The 27,287-nt window shown below is 38.3% G+C and overlaps 1 long non-coding RNA gene across 3 annotated transcripts in view; it reads left to right on the forward strand.

Annotated features, from left to right (window-relative positions):
- Positions 1 to 27,287, forward strand: part of LOC105492813 (uncharacterized) — a 597,887-nt gene that overhangs the window by 541,352 nt on the left and 29,248 nt on the right. For 2 of the 3 annotated variants that reach the window (XR_011606730.1, XR_011606731.1), the window contains one exon: positions 25,243 to 25,392. This is a non-coding gene — a long non-coding RNA (uncharacterized lncRNA). Of the gene's footprint in view, positions 1 to 25,242; positions 25,527 to 27,287 lie in introns of those variants that run through there. The other variant, XR_011606732.1, reaches the window with a different exon arrangement.

Raw genomic sequence — 27,287 nt, forward strand, 5'->3', positions numbered from 1 at the left:
CTGAGCTCAGGAGTTCAAGACCAGCCTGGGCAACATGGTGAAACCCCATCTCTACTCAAAATACACAAAAATTAGCTGGGCGTGGCGGTGCATGTCTGTAATCCCAGCTACTCAGGCAGTTGAGGCAGAACAATTGCTTGAACCCGGGAAGTGGAGGTTACAGTGAGCAGATATCATGCCACTGCACTCTAGCCTGGGCCAGAGAGTGCAACTCCATCTCAAAAAAAAAAAAAAAAAATTCACATCATTTGATGTTAAAAAGCCCTAAACAAACCAGTCATTGAAGGAACATACCTCAAAATAATAAGAGCCATCTATGAGAAACCCACAGCCAACATCACACTAAATGAGCAAAAGCTGGAAGCATTCCCTTTGAGAACCAGAACGAAATGAGGGTGCCCACTCTCACCACTCCTATTCAGTGTGGTACTGGAAGTTGTAACCAGAGCACTTAGGTGAGAGAAAGACATAAGAGGTATCCAAATAGGAAGTCAAAGTATTTCTCTTCTCAGACAATATCATTTTATACCTAGAAAACCCCATAGTCTCTGCCCCCAAACTCCTAGATCTGATAAACAATATTAGCAAAGTTTCTGGATACAATATCAATGTATGAAAATGGGTAGCATTTCTACATATCAACATCCAATTTGAGAGCCGAATCAAAAATGCAATCCCATTCCCAACAGCCACACACACAATCACACAAAAATATTTAGAAATACTGCCAAGCAGGGAGGTGAAATTGTTCTACAATGAGAATTACAAAACACTGCTAAAAGAAATCAGAGACAACACAAACAAATGGAGAAACATTCTATGCTCATGAGTGGGAAGGATCAGTATTGTTCAAATGGCCATAGTGCTCAAAGTAGTTCACAGCTTTAATGCTGTTTCTAACAAATTGCCAATAACATTTTTTACAGAATTAGGGAAAAAAAAAAAAAACTTTTCTAAAATTCACATGGAACCTAAGGAGATCCCAAATAGCCACAACAATCCTAAGCAAAAAGAACACAGCTGAAGCATCACACTGCCCAACTTCAAACTAAACTACATCCCTACACTAACGAAGACTGCAAGGTACTGGTACAAAACAGATATGTAGACCAATGCAGCAGGCTAGAAAACTCAGAAATAAAGCCACACGCCTAAAGGCATCTGATCTTCCACAAAATCAACAGAAACAAGCAATGGGAAAGGACTCCCTATGCAATAAATGGTAGTGAAATAACTGACTAACCATATGCTGAATATGGAAACTAAACCCCTTACTTTCACCATATACAAAAGTCAACTCAAGATAAATTTTAAAATTACATGTAAGGCCTAAAACTATAAAAGCCTTAGCAGAAAAGTTAGGAAATACAATTCTGGACATAGGCCATAGCAAAGATTTCATGATGAAGTTCCAAGATCGATTATAACAAAAACAAAATTGACTAGTGAGGTTTAATTAAACTAAAGGGCTTTTGCACAGCAAAAGAAATTACCAACAGAGTAAAGTGACAACCTACACATTAGGAGAAGATATTTGCAAACTGTGTATCCAATGAAGGTCTAATATCCAGAATCTGTAAGGAACTTAAATGAATCAACAAACAAAAAACAAACAACCCCATTAAAAAAATAGAAAAAGGACATGAACAGACACTTCTCAAAAGAAAATATACATGCAGTCAACAAGCAGATGAAAAAATGTTCAACATCACTAATCACTGAGACATGCAAATCAAAACCATAGTAAGATACCATCTCATATATCAGAATGGCTATAATTAAAAAGTCAAAAGATAAGAGATGTTGGTGAGGTTGTGGAGAAGGGGGAATGCTTATACACTACAGGTGGGAATGTAAATTAGTTCAGCCACTGCAGAAAGCAATTTGGAGATTTCTCAAATAAAACAGAGCTACCGTTCAGCTCGGCAATCTCATTACTGAGTACATACTCAAATGAATATAAATTGTTGTACCATAAAGACATATGAAAATGTATTTTCATTATAGCACATTCACAATGGCAAAGACATGGAATATTTGCCGATCAATGGTAGACTGGATGAAGAAAATGTGGTACATATACACCATTGAATATTATACAGCCATAAAAAATGAGATTATGTCCTTCGCAGCAACATGAATAGAGTTGGAGGTCATTAACCTAAGAGAATTAATGCAGGAACAGAAAACCAGTACTGTATATTCTCACTTATAAGTGGTAGCTAAACAGTGAGTACATGGGCACAAAGAATAGAACAGTAGACACCAGGGCCTACTTGGGGTGAAGAGTGGTAGAACTGTGAGAATTCAGAAACTACCTCCCAGGTACAATGCATAGTACCTGGGTGATGAAATAATCTGTACCCGAAATCCCTATAACATGTAACTTACCCGTGTAACAAACCTGCACATATACTCCCTGAACCTAAAATAAAAGTTAAAAAGAAAAAATAAATAAATAAAATGCCATCAATTGTAAGTGACACTATTATGTGTTTAATAAAGAAAAATGTGCCAATTAAGTGATACAACAATGTTTTCTTACCGTTTAAATTTTTATTTTATACTTATTTAACAATCACTTTTATACTTATAAGAAATAGATTTTCATCTGCTATCACTCATGGGGACACATAAAAAGCAAAGACAAAGTGAAATGTATTGGTTAAGTTTCTCCTAAAATTTCTTCATAATACCTGATTTTTCAAAATCTCATTTAGACCCAAGTCTTGGAATATTTTTTGTTCCCTTACGATATCCTCCATGATTCCTGTGTTGGAAATGCAGAATTTCTCCAAAGATGCTCTATTATTATTCCTGGAATTTGTTTCCAAGCTGTTGATGCCCCTTCTGCAAGTTTTGATGCATATACACAGGCAATAAGATCTGAGTCTTGACTGCTGCCTTACTGTAAGCAATTGTAAAACTCATTCTAATTTTAGACATGTTAAGACTTAAAAAATGTATCTTAAAATTGATGGACGAGAAAAACGATCCAAACCACCCTTTGTTTAGATCTTTTGGCCTTTCACATTATACCACTACCAGGATATGTGACTTTGTGCTTTGAAGACAATATTAATAATATCAGCTAAGGGTTATTGAGTGCTTAACATATACTAGTCATAGTACCAAATGCTTTTTATACAACATCTCCTTTAATCTCTACAAAACTTTCTACAAAGTAATTATTGATTATAGTTATTTCTTCAGATAAGAACACTGGAGTATGTCAAGATCTCAGTGCTGGTAAGTGTCTAAATTGGATTCAAAACCTGCCAATCTGGTGTTGGCATGTGCATACTCAATCACGAAGCTCTTTTGCCTCTTGAGGTTACTCATATTTTGCATATCTGTTGAGATGGTTCTTGTTTCCAGCATAAAGGAGGTAGCAGTCTTTCTAAAGCAATGAAACGGGACTGTACCATGTGTGACCTCAAAACAAGTACCAAGATCAGATAATGAGAGCAGGCAGAAAAAAGTATCCCTTACTATTCTTACCCCAGTTGATTCCAATTTTACTTTCATGTTAAATAATAACATAACTATGATGAACAGTGCTTACCATTCCTTTTGTGTCTTCAAGACACACAGATTGTTCTTTCCTTCACTTTCAAATATTCTTTAAGTGCTTACCACGAGTCAGACCCTGGAAAAAGAGCAGTGACTGAAACAAGTCCCTGCCTTCATGAAACTTACACATTTATGGGTGGGGATACAGAAAAAAGACAAATAATTACATAATGTGATGACAAGTGACAAGTGCTATGGGGAAAAATAAATAAAAGTAAGGGGCAAGGAGAGACTATTGGAGGCAAAGGTGGTCTTTTATATCAGAAGCTCAGGAAGCAGCTTTCTGATACATGACATGTAATTAGTCATCAACCTGAATTATCTTGGAAGGAAATATGTTACTATCTACCCTCTCCAGGGGACTCTGAGAAGTGGGTGTAACCCAACCTCAAAGAATTGAAGAGCAGGTGATTATGATGGTAGCAAACACGTACTGAGCCCTCACTCTGAAGAAGCCACTCTGCCAACTGTTGTATGTCTATCTACTCCTGTAAGCAACCAGGACCTTGTGTCCTATTTACTGACTCCCCTTTTACAGATGAGAGAATTGATGTTGGTACAGGATAAATGGCTTGCCCAAGGTCTCTCTGTAATTAACTCATATTCTCTCTTCAGAACCTGTCTTCTTAGTCTTTGTACCTCACCAACTCTTTTTTTTTTTTTTTTTGAGACAGTCTCTCTCTGTCACCCAGGCCGGACTGCAGTGGCTCGATCTCAGCTCACTGCAAGCTCTGCCTCCTGGGTTCATGCCATTCTCCTGCCTCAGCCTCCCGAGTAGCTGGGACTACAGGCGCCCGCCACCACGTCTGGCTAATTTTTTTGTATTTTTAATAGAGACGGGGTTTCACCATATTGGCCAGGATGGTCTCGATCTCCTGACCTCGTGATCCGCCCGCCTCAGCCTCCCAAAGTGCTGGGATTACAGGCGTGAGCCACTGTGCCCGGCCCCTCACCAACTCTTAATAAATAAAGTTTAATTAATGATTTTAGAGAGGAAACATAAAGGACACATTCAGTAAGAAAACGATCATGACCTAGATGATAAAGCATTCTTGGTAAAGGGACTATGTTGTTTATTCTTCTCAAAAACTTCTTCCTAAAATCCTTTTCTCGAACTCTAAAAACACACATTTTTTAGCACTCTGGCCGCTGTGCTTTTCTGAAGTATTTTTTTAACTTTTTAAATTTTTTTGTAGCACCGACCAAGATTTTCTTTTTTCATTTTCCAACCCATTTTCATGACAGATGAACCAAGTGCTTTCTGTTATGCATTTTCTCACAGGTCAAAGGCCCGAGTCATGCACAGGCTTCAACACAGAATGAAAACAGTTGCCTCTGGGCACTGATGTTCCCCGAGTGCTGGTGTTATATTTCTAAGCCAAACAAACACTAAGAGCAAAACGTTGAGCCTCATGGTGTACACGCTACAAGAGTGAATATATACATTTTCAAACTTCAGCATGTAGACTGTGAAAATGGTGTAAGTTCTTCTAAGAAGCCATTCCCCAAAAAGCGATGCCAACACGGACCAAGTGGGAGATGGTGTACTGGCTCCTGGCTAGTACTGGGATGAGGCGTCTGTAAGCAGGTAACCGAGTCAGTGATTAGTTTGAGGTCGAGGCCTTGGTTAGGGTCCAAAAACTGGGCCATTGGTTCATGAAGTTCTGGAATGTTAGGCTGTCACTAAGAAAAACTCGGGCACAGAAATAAAAGAAGGCTCCATAAATGGAACAAGGTTTTGAAGGCATGCCATAAATATATTCATCCATTTCTTCTTTGACATGTCATATTTGTATGTACCTATGAGACTCTAGTCACTTGGCCATATCATGAGTGTTATTTTTTTAATAGATAAACCAATCTTGAGAGATGAGGTCTTAGGCAAAGAAACTTAGGCAAAACTTACGCAAAGAAAATTTAGGCAAAGCAAATTTGAGCAATATTCTAAAGGCTACACAGCTGCAGAGCCAGGATTTCCACAAATATCAAAACTATGAAAAGGTGATACTTTTACTTTAAAAGGTTTGATGCCCAGTTGGGGTTGGAGCTGCTTACATCCCTGGAGCAACTCTGTACAACATGTGATCCGAGAATCACCTGTGTTAGCTGTGGGACTTGTCAAGAATGCAGATTCTGATTCTGGGACCATGGTCTCAGATACTCCTGTGGGGAGAATGTAGCATGGGTACGGAGAATATGAATGTTTAACAATTTAATCTCAGTATCTGGGGACCAGGATGAGCCTCATTATTGGAGGTTGCGAAGAGAGGTAGCGGAGGACAAGAAAAATTTACGCTTGGGGAAATTGATTCACACATGACATGCAACACAGGACATGCAACCACACTGGGCCCATTCTGCTGTCCTGTCCACCTGGCATTGAGGGACAAGAGAAAGGTGATGAAGCAGGCACCTCCCCAGTCACTCTACTACAATAGCAGGCATCATTTGTTTGATAGCCTGTAGTAGTTGGGGAGATCATCTGGTTGACTGTTTACTTGTTAATAGTGTTTATATTCCTGACTGGAAATTAACCTCCTGGAAGACAAGCACTGTCATGGCATCATTTGCCTCAGTGTCACCAGTGCCTGGCACAGAGGAAGCACTCTGTAAACACTGGACAGATAAATAAAAGAATGAATCAGTGAGGCCAGCGTGGTGGCTCACGCCTGTAATTGCAGCACTCTGGGAAGCCAAGGCGGGTGGATCACAAGGTCAGGAGATCGAGACCGTTCTGGCCAACATGGTGAAACCCCGTCGCTACTAAAAATACAAAAATTAACTGGGTATGGTGGCTCGTGCCTGTAATCCCAGCTACTAGGGAGGCTGAGGCAGGAGAATCGCTTGAACCAGGGAGTCAGAGGTTGCAGTGAGCCGAGATTGTGCCATTGCACTCCAGCCTGGTGACAGAGCGAGACACCGTTTCAAAAAAATAAGCAAATAAATAAAAAATGAATGAGTGAACAACATACAGGACTGCCAGGCTTTGCTTCTTTCTCCCTACGTATGATATTTCTTATAAAGATTTGGAGCTTTACCAGCTGTAATAGGCTCTACCCTTTTACTCTTTCTTTCCCAAAGGAGGCAGAGGGATTTAACTTACTGGTAAATTTGGGAAACATAAGTCAAATCGGGCGTGATCAGTTCAGCCCGTCCCTTCTTCTCCCTGAAAGTGTGCTTTCTGACATCACATTCTACCACTCCTCCTTCAGGGGCAGACTCTTCCCAGTCTGGGATGTCAGCCCCTATGGAAGGTGACCTATAACCCTGTGGGTAGTTTAGTCTAATCCTGAAGTTTAGACAGCAGGCCCACTCCAAGATACAAGCTCCAGCTCTGTATTTTTCAGTAATGAAGGGGGAGTTTAGTGCTTTATTGGTCAAGGTATCTTTTTTCCTTCATCAATCTGTTTAGAACCTGAGTGGGGAAGAGAAATGTTATTCATCAGACAACTTCAGAAACTCACATCATTCTAGGACTATAAAATGATCTAATAGAGTCCAAATGCTCTTTAAAGAGTCAAATAAGTTGGAAAACTAATTTTCTGGAAGCAGTAGGTGCTAGAGGGGAGAGCTCAAGAGTCAAAACCCAAGACACCAACTCCAGTATTGCTGGTTACCTGCCGTGGCCCAAATAGAGCATTTGACCTCTAAAACTCTCAATTTTGTTTTTGCTAAAAGCAAGATGTTAATTCCCGCTAGCACTGTTGTGATGATCAAATAAACCTACATTAATGGAAGTACTTTATTAAATGAATAGCCATATATATGTTCAAGGGAATCATTATTTTTATTGGCATAGAAAGATGCTACAGAGTTTCATTATCATTATTGACTTAAACGCAGTGATTACACTCTCTTTCTCTGAGCTGACACACATAAAATATTATGCATGTTTCTCTGATGTACCTCAAGTTCCATAAACAAATTCATTATAATAAAAAGGTTTTTTCCAGTTTTGGATATAGAGATGTACTTGACCTGAATTGTCTAAAATGGTACCATTTTCCTAAATATGGAATGGGTAATTTTTTTCCATGCTTATAACTGAATGTGATTTGACTCCTCTTACGTGTCTCTAACATGTTAATTCCTTCTATAAAAAGCTGTTCATTTATATGGTTGCCCACTTTTAATTTCATAATGCACAATTTACAATGGAGGCCTCATGAGAATTTAAACTCATTACTGTATCACTGCACATTTCACATTTTAGAGCAGAAAAAAATTGTTTTGAGGGCAGAATTTTATTATTTGCAAAGAATATGGGTTTTGAAGCCCTGGTTCCCAGTTACTACATTACAACTTACTAGCTTGTGCTATCTCAGGCAAGTCACCTAACCTCTCAGAGCTTTGCTTTCTTTACCTTTAAAAGATGTATGTGAAAACTGAATAAGATAATGTATTGCAAACTAAACATAAAATATATATTAGAAACTCTGAAAATATTCACTTAATCCCCAATCCTTGGGCACTGGGTAACAGTCAACTTGTGATGATAGAAATCTGAATTTTATGGTTTAAGCCTGTAGAGTAAAAAACAGCAAGAGAAGTCTAAATGCATAGAATTATGTTGGCAGGGATCTCTGGATTATTTTCTACAATAGTCAAGAGTTGCATGAATTTGACACTGTTGGAGAAGTAGTTTTAAGTTTAAAGACATATTGAATGATCATTAAACTTAGTAGGTTTATCATCAGTTTCAAGACATATTCAACTAAACCCTCCTAGAAAACCCTCAGAAATCATTTCACCCAGCTGGAAAGTAATTTTAATTCCTTCAGACAATAATGGAATAATTTGGAATCTTTTTATTTTTGATGCCCACTATGTGGCCAAACCTTATGAATTGTGGAAAATTGAGAAAAGGCTCATTCCAAGTAAACATGTATGAGATGGTTGGCTGAGGAACAGGAAACACCAGCCAAGTCGCTCATTACAGAGTGAATTCTACAAACTCAGGGGTGCTGTATGAAGTTACGCCAAGTCAGAGGAGAATGGAATGCTTTGGAAATGAGAGGGTGTGTGCCAGGGAGCCCAGTGCAGAAGGGGAAACACAACAGTACTAAAGAGCTCAATTTTTGCTTCAATAACATTTTCATTCTTTAAAGAAGTGAATGAAGAGAAGGCCGAGTGTGGTTGAGAAAGGAAATCTGGACTCGGGTTTTGGTGTTGGAAGAAGCTTATGAGGAGTACTCTCTTCCTCACCCAAGTTCCAAATAAAATAACATACAGATACAGGAGTCAGGCAGATGGGGATGGAAATTTTCACCTGTTTTAATAAAATTAGCAAACCTATTTTATTTTAATAAACTTAGGAAACTTGGTTGAGGTGTAAGGTTAAGAGGACTTCTGAATATTTCATTTGAAAATTACACTTCAAATATTTCATTTGAAAATTACACTTCAAATATTTTATTTGAAAATTGCAGTTCCTGAAATGATGATGGGCCAATTCTACAGAAAAAGAGGAGCCCTGCTGAGTTGGTTGCAGAGCCCAAAGCAGATGAAAATGTGTGCTCAAGGAAGGCGTGTTGCAAGTGTGACCGCTTTTTAAGGCAGACCTACAAGGCTTCTTTGGCTCTACCTGCTCTATCACTTCCAACCCCACAGACTAGTTAGTCACCCAGCCCTTCCAGCCCTACTTCCTAATGTGTCTCTGATGCCTCCAGTTCCCATTCCTACCACAACTGCTGTCGTTCAGGCCTTTCTCTAGACTATTGCATCAAAGTTGCCTCCTATTTCTCCTCCTGCTGAACTCCAGTCTTTTCAGCCTCCTCTCCTATCACAGCCCCTCTCGGCACTTTACCCTGCTGCCAATGAACCACTTACCGTCAGCAAAATGCTAACCTGCATCATGTCTGTGTGTCTTTGCATGTGCTGGGCTCTCTCCTGGGAGTACAATAATAGCCTCTGCCACGTTCATTTATTCCACCTCATTTTTCAGAATCAGTCCCAGGTATTGTTTCTTCCAGTTCTTTCTACTGTAGTTCATCATTCCCTTCTCTGTACAATGCCTATGCTTTCACAGGCCCTTTTCCTTGTACTTGCTATGCTGGACTCTAAGTATGTGTGTACTTGCCTCTCTCCACTACAAAATTTTGAGTTTCATGAGGACTGGAATCACATCTTTTTCATGTTTATATTTGCAGCATCTAAAACAGAGCTCAGTAATGCTGAAGGAATTGAATCAAATGGAATGTGCTGTCTGAAAACTATGAGGCATGACTGCATTAAGCAAGTATAGGGAGGATTTCCATCACGCCTGAATCATAAAGGAGATAGTTTTTTTCTCGCTTCCAAATGCACTAGGGAGATATAACCCACCGCACTATTGCTATGCATGAAAATATAAGCTCATGACTTTAAATTCCGCTCTGTGGATGATGCCATATAACTCAAATGAATCCCCATTTTGCACCATCTGTTAATAACTACTCCATGTTCTTATTGCTACAAACAAAAGGAAAGCGAAGGTAATGCTATGGAGAATGTCACAAAGAAGCAAATGTATATGCTTTGGCAAGACTGAGTATTCAGAGGTGAATTCTTCTGAGCAGATTAAATCCACTCTCTTTTCAGTGGGAGTTATGAACCCTCTGTGGCAGGGGAACTAAGCATTTGAGACCCAAAGCACTAATGAATTTTTCATGTAACAATCTTCCTTACTGTGAAGGGAAGAGGATGTATAGTCAGCTCTGGGTTCTCATGAACTTCTCCTGAAAGGAGGATGATGGGAAAGTCATTTGAAAGTTTCCCTTTAGCTATGAATCTCCCTAATGGGTCTTGGCTAAATTGAAAGTTCTCTGCTCAGGGATGATCGAAGACAACTTTGGGGAAGTGCAAATGGGTGTTGAGGAGGCATTTTCAGCTTATGTGACTGCAAAAAATGTATCTGCATTAAACTCAACACGGCATGCAGTGTTGGACAGGGAAACACCTTAAAAGTTATACAACCAAACCTATTTTATAGGTAAGGAAATTGAGGCGGCCTAGAAAGAAGTGATATAGTCCGATATCATATTTGAAAACCTCATGATTGTTGCAGATGGCTTCTGTAGATGGGATTTTTTTTTCTTGCATTTTTCTTTTTTCACGGATAGTAGACCTTTCAACTTCAATTTGGGCTTAAACAAATGTAAAACTTATTAGCTGAAGAAATCTTCTGAATAGTTCTTATGTATGACTTGACAGGCATTGAACAACAGGGCTTATCTCTCTTGGCTCTGCCATATCCACGTTGCTTTGATTCCCAGACTCTGCATGGTGACAAGAAGGCTGCCTATAAGAAGACTGTACACTCTTAGATTCATGCCCAATAGAAAAAGTGCCTGCCTTGCTCAGCAGTTTTGGTAGAAATCTCATTGCATCTCATAGACTTCAAATTAGTCCTGTCTCCATACCTGAAACAATCATTGTAGTTAAGACAGCATAATGCTCTGATTGCCCAAAACAGAGTCACATGCCCACCACTAAGGTTTGATGGGAAATCACTGCCAATGGAAGGACATGGACTGGGAGTTAAAGAGGAGGTGGTTCTTTAGAATACAATTAGAGTAGATTTATCCAAAATAGGGAAGAATGGACACAGGAGAGAGATAAATGCTGTCTGTCATGCTTGCTGGCCAGTTTTTCTGTCTCCATTCTCATCATTTGCATTCCACTCATCCTTTAAGTTCTTAAAATCCATTATTCCGAATGCATCCTAAATGATCTAACATAAAAATCTCACTTGAAACACATCAAGGGCCAATCATTGCCAAAGATAAAGATGGAGTTAGTGAAGCATTCAATCTCTCCATGATCTTGACCCCTCACATGGCCTCTCTATGAGCTGGTCTAGGCTCTTCTTCAAGATTCACCTCATCTCCAGCCACTTACTTCCTGCCTCACCCACCTTCCTTTTCTTACTAAATCTCAGTGATCCTCCCTAGAGTCAGCTAAGGCATCATATGCTCCAGAAAATCTTTCTGGAACTCCAGCTTAAGTTCATATTTCCAAACCACCCTCTTCACTTCCAGGCATTCTACTCACTTCTTTGCATTGAATTGCTGCTTATGTCTGTTGCTCTTTCTATTCTATTTGCTTCTCAGGGTCAGGAGTCCTAAAAACCTTACACAACGCTTGGCACAAGAGAATGTTTCATCAATATTTGCAACATTGAGCTCTCTTGAGCTGTTGATAAAGCCAACATAGTGTTCTGGAAAGAATATGGAGTCTGGAAACAGGCATTGAAGTGAACTCTGACCCCCATCAACTCCCAGTAAGGTATTGGGAAAGTCATTTATCTCTTAGCTTCAGTTTCTTTACCAGTAAGATGGAAGAATTTTTCCTTACCTTGAAGGTTTATTATGAGATCATACAGAGCGCTCAGCACAGTTCCAGGCATAAAGCAGGTGCTCAGGAACTGTATTATGTTGGTGGGCATAGAATTCACAACCCCCAAGGCAACTCATGGCACCCATGGACCTTACAACCAGCTTCTCTCAGTGTCTCCTGATTCTGGTTGTGACAAATTGGATCCTCACCGACCTATTTGTTTGCTATCTTCACCACACAGAAACACTCCTAGGAATCTTCTTGGTATAACTTAATAACTCAGAATGTAGGCTTGGTAAGTGGACAAGTGAATTGCTTAATTTTTGGGTATTTTCTCCTTGTCTTCAGGAGCTTCACAGGTAATGAAAGCCCAATACATAATAGTTAATTTAAGATGAATATCATACCCCAATATCAAAGATTCCTGAAATCATATTCAATATCTTTGCTCCAAATACTCATTCTACTTTCTGCTTCTTTTTATGTGTTCATCACAATTGTAATTACTTATAGTACATGCAAGTACATGTGACAATAGCGTTTGACCCATAGTGAGTATTGAATAAATGTTGGTTATTTCAGCTTGTCTTAGCATTTCAAGAACTATCAGCCTAAATGTTGTCTTGGTATTAAGAGCTTTCCCCAAGCACTTTAAGAAATATGAGCTTTGTTCTCAAATAATCACTTTTCCTTAACTCCCTGTTTATCCACCACAGAATCCTTTCACTTCAACTCCCTGGCTATCTTTATTGTCAGTGACCTGCATTATTTACAGTGACTACTTAACTCATTTATTTATTTCTGTACTTGTCGTCTAAGAATCTTTATTCCTTGCCATTTGAGAGATTTTTTCAAAATACAAATATGATCATTCATGCATGCACCAGTTAAGAGCCCTTCAGTGGTTCTCAGAGCCTATAGAATAAAGGCAAACTAGCAGAGCATTACAAAATCTGGACATTTTTCATCATTTCTGCTATTTTGAAAACCTTATTTCTTACTTTCCTGACTCTAGCCTTAATTATTTTTCAAAAATGCTGTGTTTTTGGCCTTTTTAATGTTGTTACATAATTCCTCCTCTGTTTAGAATTCATTTTCTCACCATCTTTGTCAGACTGACAAACTCATTTGTATCTTTTTAAGACAGCTCAAATATCACCTGCTCTTACTAACTTTCTTCACCTCTCAACAATGACTAGATTCTTGTTCTTTTGTCCTCTTATAGCTTCTTGTATTTATGATATTGAATTAGTGCATGACTTGTTAATTATTCTCTATCATTAGAGCATATAGAATGTGGCATATGGTAGACCTTCAGTATATATTTGGTGAATTATTAAACTGAATGAAAGTGGTTCTTTTTTCAAGTCTAGTCCTCAGCATTCAGGATGTTGGAAGGAAGTGTGATGGAAATAGGGGTTTTTATGGGTCTGTGGCTATCAGCCTTGCCAAGCCTAATTCTGTTTATGAGCATGTGAGTCAAAAGAAAAGCCTAGAAGTATCCTCGCAATTGCATTAAAAAGGGACAAGAAAACACAGCTTCCATGATAGCAATAGAGAAACAAAAACCTTTATCAGGCACCAGGGAGTCAAGACATGAGATAATTTTTTTTTTTTTTTTTTTTTGAGACAGTCTCAATTCGTCACCCAGGCTGGAGTGTGGTGGTGTAATCTCAGCTCACTGCAACCTTTGCCTCCCAGGTTCAAGTGATTGTCTTGCCTCAGACTCCCGAGTAGCTGGAATTACGGGCACACACCACCATGCCTGGCTAATTTTTTGTATTTTTAGTGAGTCTGGGTTTTGCCATGTTGGTCAGATTGGTCTCAAACTCCTGGCCTCAAGTAATCTGCCCACCTCAGCCTCCCAAAGTACCGGGCTTACAGGCATGAGCCACTATGCCTGGCTGAGAAATGAAATAATTTTGAAAGAAGAAGGAATAGTAGGCTTTCCAGAGATCACCAGGAGTGATGCTGACCTAGGAGATCCATACAGTCCTAGTGACTCATGAGAACTGAAGGCTTTATACATAGATTCATATTGAAAGACAGGACTAGCTGGATTTCCTAGGCTGACTAAGAATTCCTAAGCCTAGCTGAGGAAGGTTACCGCATCCACCTTTTTTTTTTTTTTTTTTTTTTTGAGACGGAGTCTCGCTCTGTCGCCCAGGCTGGAGTGCGGTGGCGCGATCTCGGCTCACTGCAAGCTCCGCCTCCCGGGTTCCCGCCATTCTCCTGCCTCAGCCTCCCGAGTAGCTGGGACCACAGGCGCCACCACCTCGCCCGGCTAGTTTTTTTTTGTATTTTTAGTAGAGACGGGGTTTCACTGTGGTCTCGATCTCCTGACCTTGTGATCCGCCCGCCTCGGCCTCCCAAAGTGCTGGGATTACAGGCGTGAGCCACCGCGCCCGGCTACCGCATCCACCTTTAAACATGGGGCTTGTAACTCAGCTCACACCCAACCAGATAGTAAAAAGAGCTCACTAAAATACCAATTAGGCTAAAAGCAGGAGGTAAAGAAATAGTCAATTATCTATCACCTGAGTGCACAGGGGGAGGGACAATGATCGGGATATAAACCCAGGCATTCGAGCCAGATCAGGCAACCTGCTTTGGGTCCCCTCCCATTGTATGGGAGCTCTGTTTTCACTCTATTAAATCTTGCAGCTGCACATTCTTCTGGTCCGTGTTTGTTCTGGCTCGAGCTGAGCTTTTGCTTGCCGTCCACCACTCCTGATCACTGTTGTCGCAGACCTGCTGCTGACTTCCATGTCTCCAGATCCGGCAGGGTGTCCGCTGCACTTCTGATCCAAGGAGGCTCCCATTGCCACTCCCCATTGGACTAGAGGCTTGCCATTGTTCCTGTGTGGCTAAGTGCCTGGGTTCATCCTAATAGAGCTGAATACTAGTCGCTGGTTCTCTTCCATGACCCACAGCTTCTAACAGAGCTATAACACTCAACACATGGCCCAGGGTTTCATTCCTTGGAATCTGTGAGGCCAAGAACCCCAGGTAAGAGAACAAAAGGCTTGCTGCCATCTTGGGAGCGGGCCCACCACCATCTTGGGAGCTCTAAGAACGAAGACCCGCCGGTAAAAATATGACACTGAAGAAAAATGAACCAAACTTTATTTATCACAAATGTTTGAGGTATGAGCCAAAAGTTTGCATCAGAAAACTGTGCAGGTACTATTTATCATTGGCTTGAGTCTCACTCCAGGCTGCATAAAAACAATTACAGGTACAGGAAGCAGACACTTACTATCAGTTGTTATGTAGATCTTACCTGTGGTTTATACTTATGCTTACTCACTTAAGTACCACTCAATCTATGCCCAATTTTGCATGTGTGAGCTTTGATGTATGAATCCAGGCTTTTAACTAGAACCTTCCCTCAAGCATTTGTACCTGAATGTCTTGTAGGAATAACGTATGGCATTAAAATTATTGAACTTTACCTTGGAAACATGTCTAAGAAAACAATAGAGGAAAAAAGTAAGAAAGGAGGGAACAGGGAGAGAAGGGAGTGATATTTACTGGGTACTTGTTACATGTCAGATATGTTGTAAACAGTTTCAATTATGTGAAGAGGTATTTTACAATGATGAGATTCAGTTTGAGGGTCAAAAATAAAGTTACTTTTCAGCAGAGGAGAATCTGGGATCCAATTCTAGACCTTCTATTTCCCAGTCCAATATCATTTCTACAATTAATCAGAAAAGAAGCAAATGTGAAGAGGGTAGGGTGAGTAGAGAGAGGAGAGAGAGAGAGAAAGGGAGAGGGAATGAAAATTCTGTAACTTTGTTGGGGATCCTATAACAAAAATTTTCCTTGTCTGGGTGGTTCTAATAATCTTTTCTTTTTTTTTTTTAATTTTGAAGGCAGAAGGTCATATTCTGAGTTAAGATGTTTGCACACAGATTCTCTGTCACCTTTCATGAACAATGCAGAGGAATAATGGTAACTGACAAAACTGCTGCATCTCCTCCATCACTTTGTCCTTCCTCAAAGAATTCCACAAGAACAAAGACTCCTTCCCTAAAACAAGACATGAATCCCTCCATGGTTTTGGAAGATTTGACTGACCTATAAGCTCCTGAAGAATAGGCAATATTTATTCTTCTTCTTTTTAGAGATGGAGTCTTACTCCGTAGGCCAGGCTGCGGTGCAGTAGTGCAATCTCAGCTTACTGCAGCCTCTGCCTCCCTGGTTCAAGCGATTATCCTGCCTCAGCCTCCTGAGTAGCTGGGATTACAGGCACATGCCACCATGCCTGGCTAATTCTTTTGTATTCTTAGTAGAGATGGGAAGTTCACCATATTGGCCAGGCTGGTTTTTGAACTCCTGACCTCAAGTAATCCGCCTGCCTCAGCCTCCCAAAGTGTGGGGATTACAGGCATGAGCCACTGGTCCCCCCGGCCAATAGGTAATATTTCTTATTTATGGTTGTATCTACAGGGCCTCACATACCGATCTGAGGACAATATGGGACCAAAAACATTGTTTTTTAATGAATGAATGAGAAGGAAGAGTTATATAAGTAACAAGAACATGTTCCTGGATTTCTCCATCTTTTCTGAGTGCTCTCTGTCTCTTTGTTTCTCTCTCTCTCTCTCTCTCTCTCTCTCTCTCTCTCTCTGGTTCTTCTGCCCTGTAGGTCTCCAGAAGGCCACTACTCCCCCCTCTAAAATACACAACCAAATTTGCTTCTGTGTTTCTTCTTGATGCAACCGGGAAGTCCAGCATTCACTAAGAGAACCTCACTAAACACCAACAGATAATGGAACAGGACCAAGATGACTAATAGATTTATGGAGTTATGGCCCAGACCCTCCCTGTCTGTACCCCAGCTATAAGTAGATAGAAAAACTGCTCAGCCACATGGCCCAGCTGCTGGCTTTCCCTAAAACTCAATATGCTTGAGCACAACAGTATTTTTTTTTTTTTTTTTTGTCTTTTCCTACTGTTCCCTCCCTTGTGTGTTTTCAGGTAACTTGTACACTATCCAGGGCAAATCCAATGACATCCCTCCTCTACATCTGGAGCCTCACTCCTGTTTCAGCACTGGAATCCAATGGGATGGAAAGTTGCATTCAGAGTACATTGGTAAATATCACAGTGAACAAATTATCTCCATGCATTATCTTCTTGTGTGTACATGAACACAAGAAGTTGAAGTGGCCTATTACATGTACCACTCAGATTTTCCTTTAAGAGAACTGCCATGAGAAATGTAGTTGGTTGACAACCGTTTGTTCTACCTTTAAACCTGCCACCGTGTTCACAACAATGCCACGAGATCTCTGAGTGGATCCTAGGTCACAGACAATGACTCAGCAGGACCATTTCTACTCAGCATGGGATTTCTCTAATGTCAGGCTTCGTTAGAGATATTTTCATTGGCCTGGCCAAGATTTTCTCAGAATTTCCCAGCAGTTTGAGGCTTCTTCTACCCAATCATCCTAATTTCCCTGTCTCCTTTTACAGATCCTACATCTGCATCACACCCTGAAGTGTCCCTCTGCTTATTCTTTCCCTCTTCACCATTTGTTTTTTACTGGCATTTCCCCAATATACCTCTTGCACATCTAATTCCATTTTGGTGTCTATTACTCAGAGATCCCAAATGGACACAAAGTATATCCTCCAAAAATTACAATTGTTATATCAATGCTGGGTAAAATATCTGTTTCTTATATAACTAGGATATTTGTTTTCATATTCCAAGAGAATTAAATAAAGTAAAAAAGACCTGAGATCAAATTTTATCTTTTCACCATATGAGCCATGTGACTTTGGGGAACACAATAAACCTCTGAGCATCAAGTTAATTTTCACAATGGGAATGAAAGGAAAAAAGATGACCTTAATTTATGTTCTTAACTCATCTCAATTAGGAGAAGAATTAGGAAAACTGGTAGTATTAACAAATAATAGAAAGTGTAGAAAGTTTCTAGAACATAGTACATGACAAATCAATATTTGTTCTCACCTTAGATTTATCACTAAGTCAGAGTCTATGTTCAAAAAAATTTTGAAGAATGCAGAATATATGAATAATGCCCCTGGATCTGTACCTGGAGCTAGACTGCCTGAGTAGAACTACTGGCCCTAGCACTTTTTAGCGGTGCGATCTTTGGCAAGTGACCTAACATTTTTGTGCCTCAATTTCTTATCTGTAAAATGGGAATAGTAATGATTCTATTTCACAGTGTCGTTTTGCAGATGAATTGAATTTACGTAAGAGTCCTGTGTGGCACATGGTAAGCAGATGTTAGTGTATGCTACTGCAACTTTCTGAGCCTTTTGCCCTTATTTAATTTCTTCTCTCTTCTGACCCCTACACCTCCTCCCGAACTGCATCCTGACAACAGTAATCTTTACTAGCAGGATGTGTCTGGATGCCAATAGCCCTGTCTCCCCTCATACCCAACACACACACACACACACACACACACACACACACACACACTCTCTCTCTCTCTCTCTCTCTCTCTACCCCCTCGCCCCACCATCTCATTAAAAAAACTAGCCCCGTGAATTATAAGTGATAATTTTCATTTTCAAGGTCAGAAGGAAATAAAAAGATGTTTGGGATCTAATTGAATTAATATGGCCCCACGGTATTTCTTAGACTTTTTTTTAAAATAAGAGATAGATGTCAGCTCATTTTCTTGTGATTTTCTTTTCTCTTTGCAAATTAGAAGCATGTTATCTTGCTAATTAAGGAAACTGGTTAACTTGGTTTCAGTCTATTTAAGATTTTATTAAACACTGCTTTCATACATTTGGCTGTAGATAAAATAGGCTTGCTTCCTAACATTTACAAAACATGTTAAAATGTGTGCAATATTTTTGACTACATTCTCTCATTTAAAACTCACAATGTCCTTAAGAGGTAGGGATTTTTATTTCTATTCCATGAATAATGAAACAGACATGCAATGACTGACTTTGCATAATTAGTTTGAGGCAGACCATGGGTAAAACTTTCAGTGATTTTACCTATTTTGATTCCTAAACCCAGGCATGGTTTGATACCCTAACCCTAACCCAACCATGCTTGGGATTGATTCCACTGTAAGTATTACGTTGGTGCAAAAGTAATTGCCATTTCAGATTGTGAATTTTAAATCATTAAAATTAGGCTCAAACACATCTTTATTAATAAAAATAGGAACCACTACAATCAATATATTTTTGCCAATGAGAAATGAGTTTGTTTATTCCTGTAGCATAAAAAATTCGTGCTTCAGGAATTGGTGAATTCTTGGAAAGCATTTTGTACGTCCTGATGGTTGTGGAAGCGTTTTCCAGCAAAACGTTGTTGAGATGCTTGAAGAAGTGGTAGTCAGTTGGTGAGAGATCAAGTGAATATAATGGGTGAGGCAAAACATCGTAGCCCAATTCATTCAACTTTTGAAGCTTTGTTTGTGCAATGTGTCATCGGACACTGTCATGAAGAAGAATTGGACCCTTTCTGTTGACCAATGCCAGCTGCAGGCATTGCAGTTTTCAGTGTATCTCGCCGATTTACTGAGCATACTCCTCAGATGTAATAGTTTCACTGAGATTCAGAAAGCTGTAGTGGATAAGAGCGACAGCAGACCACCAAACAGTGACCATGACCTTTTTTTTGGTGCAAGTTTTGCTTTGGGAAGTGCTTTGAAACTTCTTCCCAGACCAGCCACAGAGGTGGTCATTGCCAGTTGTCATACATAAAATCCACTTTTTGTCACACATCACAATCTGATTGAAAATTGGTTCATTGTTGTTGTGTAGAGTAAGAGAAAATGACACTTCAAATGATGATTTTTTTTTTATTTTTGCTCAGCTCATGAGGCACCCACTTATCGAGCTTTTTCACCTTTCTAATTTGCTTCAAATGCCAAATGACTGTAGAATGCTCAACATTGAGTCCTTCAGCAACTTCTCATGTATTCATAAAAGGATCAGTCAAGATGATTGCTCTCAACTGATCATTGTCAACTTCCAATGGCAGGTCACTATGCTCCTCATCTTCAAGGCTCTCATCTTCTTTGAAAAACTTCTAGAACCACCATGCATTAGTCTCTTAAGATATGTAGAAACCAAAACATGAAGTTACAAACCAAACTTACAATAATACTAGCTTTTAGATGAACATTGTTTAAATTGTGTTAGTCTCCTAAATCATGTAGAAAATAACTGGAGTATAAAAATCATTTTTACAATAATACTAGCTCTTATAATTGCTTGCATAATTACCTTTATTGAGATCTTTATTTCTTTAGGTGGCTTCAAGTTATTTTTTAGTGTCCTTTCATTTCATCTTTCAGGACTCCTTTAAGCATTTCTTGCAAGGTAGGTCTAGTGGCAACTTTTGTTTATCTGGGAATGCCTTAATTTCTCCCTCACTTATAAAGGATAATTTGGCCACCACTTTGAGTATATTGACTGACTGCCTTCTGGCCTCTGGAGTTTCTGATGAGAAATCTACTGATGATCTTATTGAGGATCCCTTGTATGTGACAAACTACTTCTCTCTTGCTGCTTTCAATATTCTTTGGTTTTGTGTTTTGGAAGTTTGGCTATACTGTGTCTTGATGTGGGTTTCTTTAAGGTCATCTACATGGAATCTGTTGAACTTGAACTTCTTAGATGTTTATATTCATGTCTGTTATCAAATGTAGGAAGTTTTTTTTTTTTTTACCATTATTTAAAATAATATTTTCTCTTCCCTTTTTTTTTTTAATCTCTTCTTATTCTGGGATTCCCACAACGTGTGTGTTAGTCTACTTGATGGTGTCCCATATGTTCCCTAGGCTTTGTTTACTTATCATCATCTTTATCTTTTTATACTTCAGACTCAATAATTTCCATTGTCCTTTCATCAAGTGAGCTGATTATTTCATCTGCCTGCTCAAATCTACCTTTAAATTTCTTTAGCAAATTTTTCATTTTAGTTACTGTAATTTTCATCTCAAAAATGTATTTTTTGTTGCTTTTTAGGTTTTCTATCTCTTTATTGATATTTCTATTTTGTTCATACATTATTTTGTTGACTTTATGTATTCCTTTAGTTCTGTGAGAATTTTTAAGACAGGTGTTTTAAAATTTGCGTCTAGTAGATGTACCGTGAGGATTTTCCAGAGGCAGTTTCTATTGAATTTTTTGTTGTTGTTGCTGTTTAATTGTGTGTGTGTGTGTGTGTGCTTTTTTTTTTAATGGAGTATACTATCCTCGTTACTTTTGTACATTTTAATTTTTTTGGAAAACTGAGCACCTGAATCTCATAGTATGAAAACTCTGAAAGTTAGATTCTTCCCCTTTCCCAGGATTTGCTGGATTTTGTAATTCTTCTCATTTATTTTTTGATTATTGTAGGCTTTGCCAATGGCCAGTGTGAGGAGTAAATCTAATGCCTTTTCAGTACTTTTCTGAGCCTGAACCTTTCCCTGAGCATGCATAATCACTTCCTAACTTCTCCTCTATATGCAGTTGTTTCTTAATGTCCTAATTTTTAATGCCTGGTTCCCAAAAAGAGATAAAGAGAAAAATGAAGATGGGAAAGAGGTGCTGGCTCTTTTAATCCCCTGGAAGTAATTTTAGTTGGAGCAGGAAAGGCAACAATGGCTGCCTGCCTCGGTATCTGCACCCCTTTGATCAGAAGCAGCAGTCAGCAATTTGAGCACAGATCTTGAGCATTTGGAGAATAGGGCCCTCTTTGCCCACCCTGGCCCCTGCAATGTGTGTGCAAGCTGCTCCAGAAATCTGTGCACAGCTGCCTGCCACCAGAATGGGCGTGGGTGGGGGAGGCATAGCTGCCACTGTGCTGAGTGGAAACTGAATGAAGCTAACACAACTTACTGTCCAAGGCTTCCCTTGGAAGTTGCAAGCTTTCAATACACTACAAATTTCCCAAGTAGTTATATCAGACAGATTCTGCCAGTGTGATTGTTGTCTTGGTGGAAAGAGAGATTCCTGTGCTTCCTACTGTACCATCTTCCTTTTGATCTTAACTTAAAAAAAGAAACCTAGAAGGGTATACCCACTTAAGTTTCAATATTTCTAGATCTCACTTTTGTCAAGTTTAGAATGGTATATTAGTCATCTAGGGTGACCATATCAAAATATCAAAAACTGGGTGTGACTTAAGCAACAGAAATGCAGTTTGTCACAGCTTTGGAAGCTAGAAGTCCATGAACAAGGTGTTGGCAGATTTGGTTGATGGTGAGGGATTTATTCTAGGCTTGCATATGGCCTGCTTCTCATTATCTTCTCACATGGTATTTCATCAGTGTGTAGGTGAAGAGAGGGAGGTCATTGGTGTTTCTTTCTCTTCTTATAATGACATTGGTAATATTGGATTTCAGCCCCATCCTTATAATCTCATTTATTTTTAATTACCTCTTTAAATGCCCTCCAAACACAGTCACATTAAGGGTTGGTGCTTCAACATATGAATTTGGTGGGGTGAGGAGAAGGTGCATAGTTCAGTTTATAATAAATGGAAATAAAATTATTCAGTTTTCAATGTTTTTATAGTGATCAAATGCACAATGTGTATTTGTGTGACCGATAATCAGCTATCTTTCTTCTCCCATTAGTCACTGATGATGTATGAGGCTTAATCTGTAGTCCACCTACATGTTATCTATTAGCAGAGTCAGAGAAGAAAATAGTTACTATGCAACACTTCCCTAAAATCGTTAGCCCTCTGCCTCGAATACAGAAGCTTTTGAAGATGTTCATTCTAGGTCTTCTACAGTTTTGTGGGAAAGTAACTTGGTTTACCTTTTTTGAAGGTTAAATTTTGAGGTCCACCATCAAAACTAAAAATGTACAAATTAATTTTCCAAGAATTCTTTTTCCACAAATTTACTCTACAGAGAAGTTTCACAAGTATAAAAAAGGTGAAGCTACAAGATGATTCAACGTTGCATTTTTAAGTTATATTTTATTTTATTTATATAAAATTGATGTTTTGGAGTGTTTTATAAATTTTGACACATCACAGATTCATATAACAACTAGTAAAGGATAATAATACTAAAAAATAAAATAAAATAATAAAATAAAATGCAACTGAAGAAAAAGGATGTTGATCAAAACAGGAACAATAAATTAAATCACGGGGCATACAAGGCACTTAATACCAGGTGGCCATCAAAAAGTGAGATGCAAATATGAATTATTCTGTGTATATGTTTGATGTACGTAAGTAAGAGTGTGTGTATTCTGGGAAATACACAAGAAAGTGAATGAGATGACTGCTGAAATGTGATACTAAAAGGCATTGTTTTAAATCCTTTCCTTCTATTGTATTAATTGTTTCCATTTAAAATTATAATAGGAAAGTTTAATTTAAAGAGAAGAATAAATTGATTAAGACTTTCAAAAAGTACATTATTTTAAATCTAAGTGTTTGGGAGAGAAGACAATATCCAGTATATAGTAGTTTTTAATTAAATGTTTAATTCTGAGATTATTATGATTCACATGCAGTTGCAAGAAATAATGTTATAAAACTATAGTACAATATCACAATCAGGAATTGAAATTTATAGTCACTACAACAGAAAAGTTCCATCACCTACAACAGAAAAGTTCCACCACCACAATATTCTTATGTTGCCTTTTTATAGCTGCTGTCACCTCCACCCTGCCTTCCCCAATTCCTGAGCCCTGGTGAAGACCAGTATGCTCTCCATTTCTATATTTGTCATTTTGAGATGACTATATAAGTGGATTTACACAGTTTGTGAACTTTTGGGATGGGCTTTTTTAAACTTAGCATAAACCCCTGGAATCCATCAAAGTCGCTGCATTAATAGTTTGTACTTTTTATTGGTAATTAGTATTCCATGGTATAGGTTTACCACAGTTTGTTCAACCATTCATTGTCTGAAAGACATCTGGGTGGCTTGTTTCCAATTTTTGACAATTAAGGAAAAATCTTCTGTGAACATTCATGGACAAGCTTTTGTGTGACCACATTTTTAATTTCTCTGGGATAAATGCTCACGAATGCAGTTGTTGGGATGTATGGTAGTTGCATGCTTAGTGACATAAAAAACTACAGAAGTTACATAAGAAACTACAGAAATGTTTTCCAGAGGGGCTATAACATTTGGGACTCCCAGTGGTAGAGTATGACTGATCCTATTTCTCCACACCCTCTTCATCATTTGGTGTTGTCAATGTTTTTTACTTTATTCTTATAGATGTAGAGTAATAACTCATTTCGGTTTTAATTTGCATGTGATTAATGGCTAATGACGTTGAAAATCTTTTCAAGTGCTTTCTTTTTTTGCTATCTGTATATCGTCTTCAGTGAAATGCTTTTCCATGTCCTTTGCTCATGATTTAATTTGAATGCTCGTTTTTCTTTATCATTGAGTTTTGAGAATTTTTAATTTATTTTAGCTCTTAGTCTTTTGTTGGTTATTTGATTTGCAAATATGTTCCCTTAAATTGCAGCTTGTCTTTCATTTCTTTGATATTGGCTTTTGCTGAAGAAAAATTTTGAATTTTGATGAAAACATCTTATTAATTTTTCTTTTTATCTATCATGCTTTTGGTCAAATCTGAGAACTTTGCCTAGTCATAGATACAAAAGATTTCTCTCATTTATTTTCTTTGAAGTTTTACAATTTTATGTCTTTACATTTAATTCCATGATGAATTTTGAGCTCATTTTTGTATAAATGGATGTTTAGGAGTAGATTATTATTATTATGTGGATGCCCAATTGCCCCAGCACTATTTGTGAAGTGGCTGTGTTTCTTTCATTGAATTTCCTTTGCATGACTGTCAAAAATTAGTTGTGTGTCTTTGTGTGGATCTATTTCTAGGTTCTCTGTTCTCTTCCTTTGGTCTTTGTGTCTGTTCCTCTGCCAAAACCGGTCTAATGACAATAGCCATATAGTAGGTCTTCATATTCAGTAGAGTGATTGTTTCCACTTCAGCCTTTTTTGTCAGGATGGTTTATAAGCTATCCTTAAGCATATGCCCTTCCATATGAATTTTAGAGTAAGCATGTTTTTGTATACAATTGCACTAAACCTACGGATCAATTTGTGGAGAATTGACATCTTTACCATGTTTAGGTTTCTCAGTTCATGACACAATAGCTCTTCATTTATTTAGGTCTTCCTTAATATATTTAACATCTTATAATTTTCAGCATAAAGACTGTAAATGTTTTAAGTTTATTCCTAAGTATGTCATTTTCTTTGGAGTGCTTATAAATTGTATGACCTTTATAATTTTGCTTTCCACATTCATTGTTAGTATGCAAAAATGTAATTGATTTTGTTGTGTATCTAGTGTTTTTAATTAAATTAACCAATGAAAATATCTCTTACTTTACAGATTCAGGTGTCCTCCCTCCTCCAAAACAGGAAAACCTAAATTCTAACTGAATCGTTTTGAATTTGAATTTCATTTCACTGATAATGCAATTGGAACAAGGAAAGCTTTGTGATGCAGTAAGAAGAAGGTGAACTTTGAAGTCCAAGAGATGTGAGTATGGATTCTAGCTGGCCACATACAAGATTTGTGCCCAGGAGGAGGTTAATTAAGTTCTCGGAGCCCCATTTCTGTAATAAAGTAATGACAGTGATAAGAGCTATTGCAATGCAGCATTTCATGTAAGACACAGCTTGTTTTAAGAGTTTTCCATCTTGCTTGTTTTGGCGTGTTTTTTTGTTTAGTTTTGTATTAGCTTGCTGCTAATCCTTTTGGCAGAAAAACTAAGCCTGAGTTTATATGAAGTTGTTTATCATTTATCTTTATTTCACCTATTGTGAAAGTTTTTGCTGTAAAAATATCAATGCTTTTGATTACACGGTGCTTTTGATTACCGGTAAACCTACCCTACTGTGGAACCAGGCAGTCTAACCTCAGCTCATTCTTAGTCACCATGCTCTAGGTATCCTTAGGCTACGTGAACTACTGCACATGAAAAGTCTTGGATAGAGTCCTTGGGGGCATCTTGAAGAAATATTTAAGTTCTCTTGAAGCTTTTCAGGGTCTGCATTCTTGGATTTAGAGGTATAATAGAGGTAGAGAAGTCAGCCTCTCGTCACTGTTGGCACACACTTCCACACTTGCCAGAAAGGGTATTTTCACACATTTCTGGAGACCATTCATGGGAGGTGGTGTGATGCCTCATCATTGTCTGCAGCCTGAGATTTCCCCAAAGGTGTAGCTGAGTGATCCCTGTGACACTCTTTGGTTCAATGATGCTTACTTATTACCACTTTCATTATAACATCAATAGACTAAATATCATATCACCATTTAACATCTTTCCTTCAACGTTTCATTCTGTATGGCAACTGAACAGGATATACTTACCCCCAAGCCTGACTGAAGTAATACAAAGCTTTACCATTTAACTTGGATTAAACTACTTTAGAATGAGTCTGATTATGAAAACGCCCTCAACTCATTAATTTCTGTGACCAAGATGAATGATACATCATAGTGCCACCAATAAAGCTGGACTGGTCAGCATTCAGGTGACACCAATGTCACATTCCCCATAGCACTGCCAGGGTCTAGACTCAATGCCAGCAGAACAAGAAGGTTGAGTCACAGAAGCCACTGAAGGCCAAAATAAGTTTTCAAAATATGTAAGGGGGAAAAATACATGTAAAGAATAAGGGAGTTGGAAGAAATCTAATTGATCATTCAACTTTCTAATCTTAAAAATATGGAAACCAAGACACAACAACAAAAAAAAGGGATATACCCAAGGTCATATAAATGATTTCTGGAAAGATCACAGGCAGTTACACAAGCCATGAACTCTGAAAGCCATCCAAGATTAATAATTTTTAAAGACAGATTGCATAGCATTGCTAATTCCATTTTCTAAAAGATTCATTGGCTAGCTTAGCATTTCATCTATATTCATCTCAATTTCCTCAAAGTACACACACTTAAAATAAATCAAGGCCAATAATGTATGCTTATCTGGAAAATACCTTGTGAAATTGCTCTTATTTAATATTGCTGCTCCCTTCCATTTTGTCCTGTCTATATTAATTTTCCTCTATGTATTTCAAGAGAGAAATACATTTCTGTGTCACTAAGGAACCCACTATAATTACTCATGTAATTACACATGTACGTATGACTGCTTTCATATTCTAGTTAAATGGTTTTAAATGAGCAGAGAATGAAAAAAAATGTATACATTATTTCCTATTATACCAAGAACACATTTTGCCCTCAATATGCATATGTTAAATTTAATAAATCAATGAGATGAATAAGTATCTGTAGGGTTCAGGTCATTAAAAAATAACATAGATTAGTAAAAACAAACCTTTCAGGGCAGACTATGCTTTGATAAAAAAGTGAGGCACAGAGCAAGAGAGAAGCTTGTTTACCAAGCTTGAAATTAACCT

The sequence above is a fragment of the Macaca nemestrina genome, chromosome 8 (genome assembly GCF_043159975.1).
Source record: "Macaca nemestrina isolate mMacNem1 chromosome 8, mMacNem.hap1, whole genome shotgun sequence".
NCBI lineage: Eukaryota > Metazoa > Chordata > Mammalia > Primates > Cercopithecidae > Macaca > Macaca nemestrina.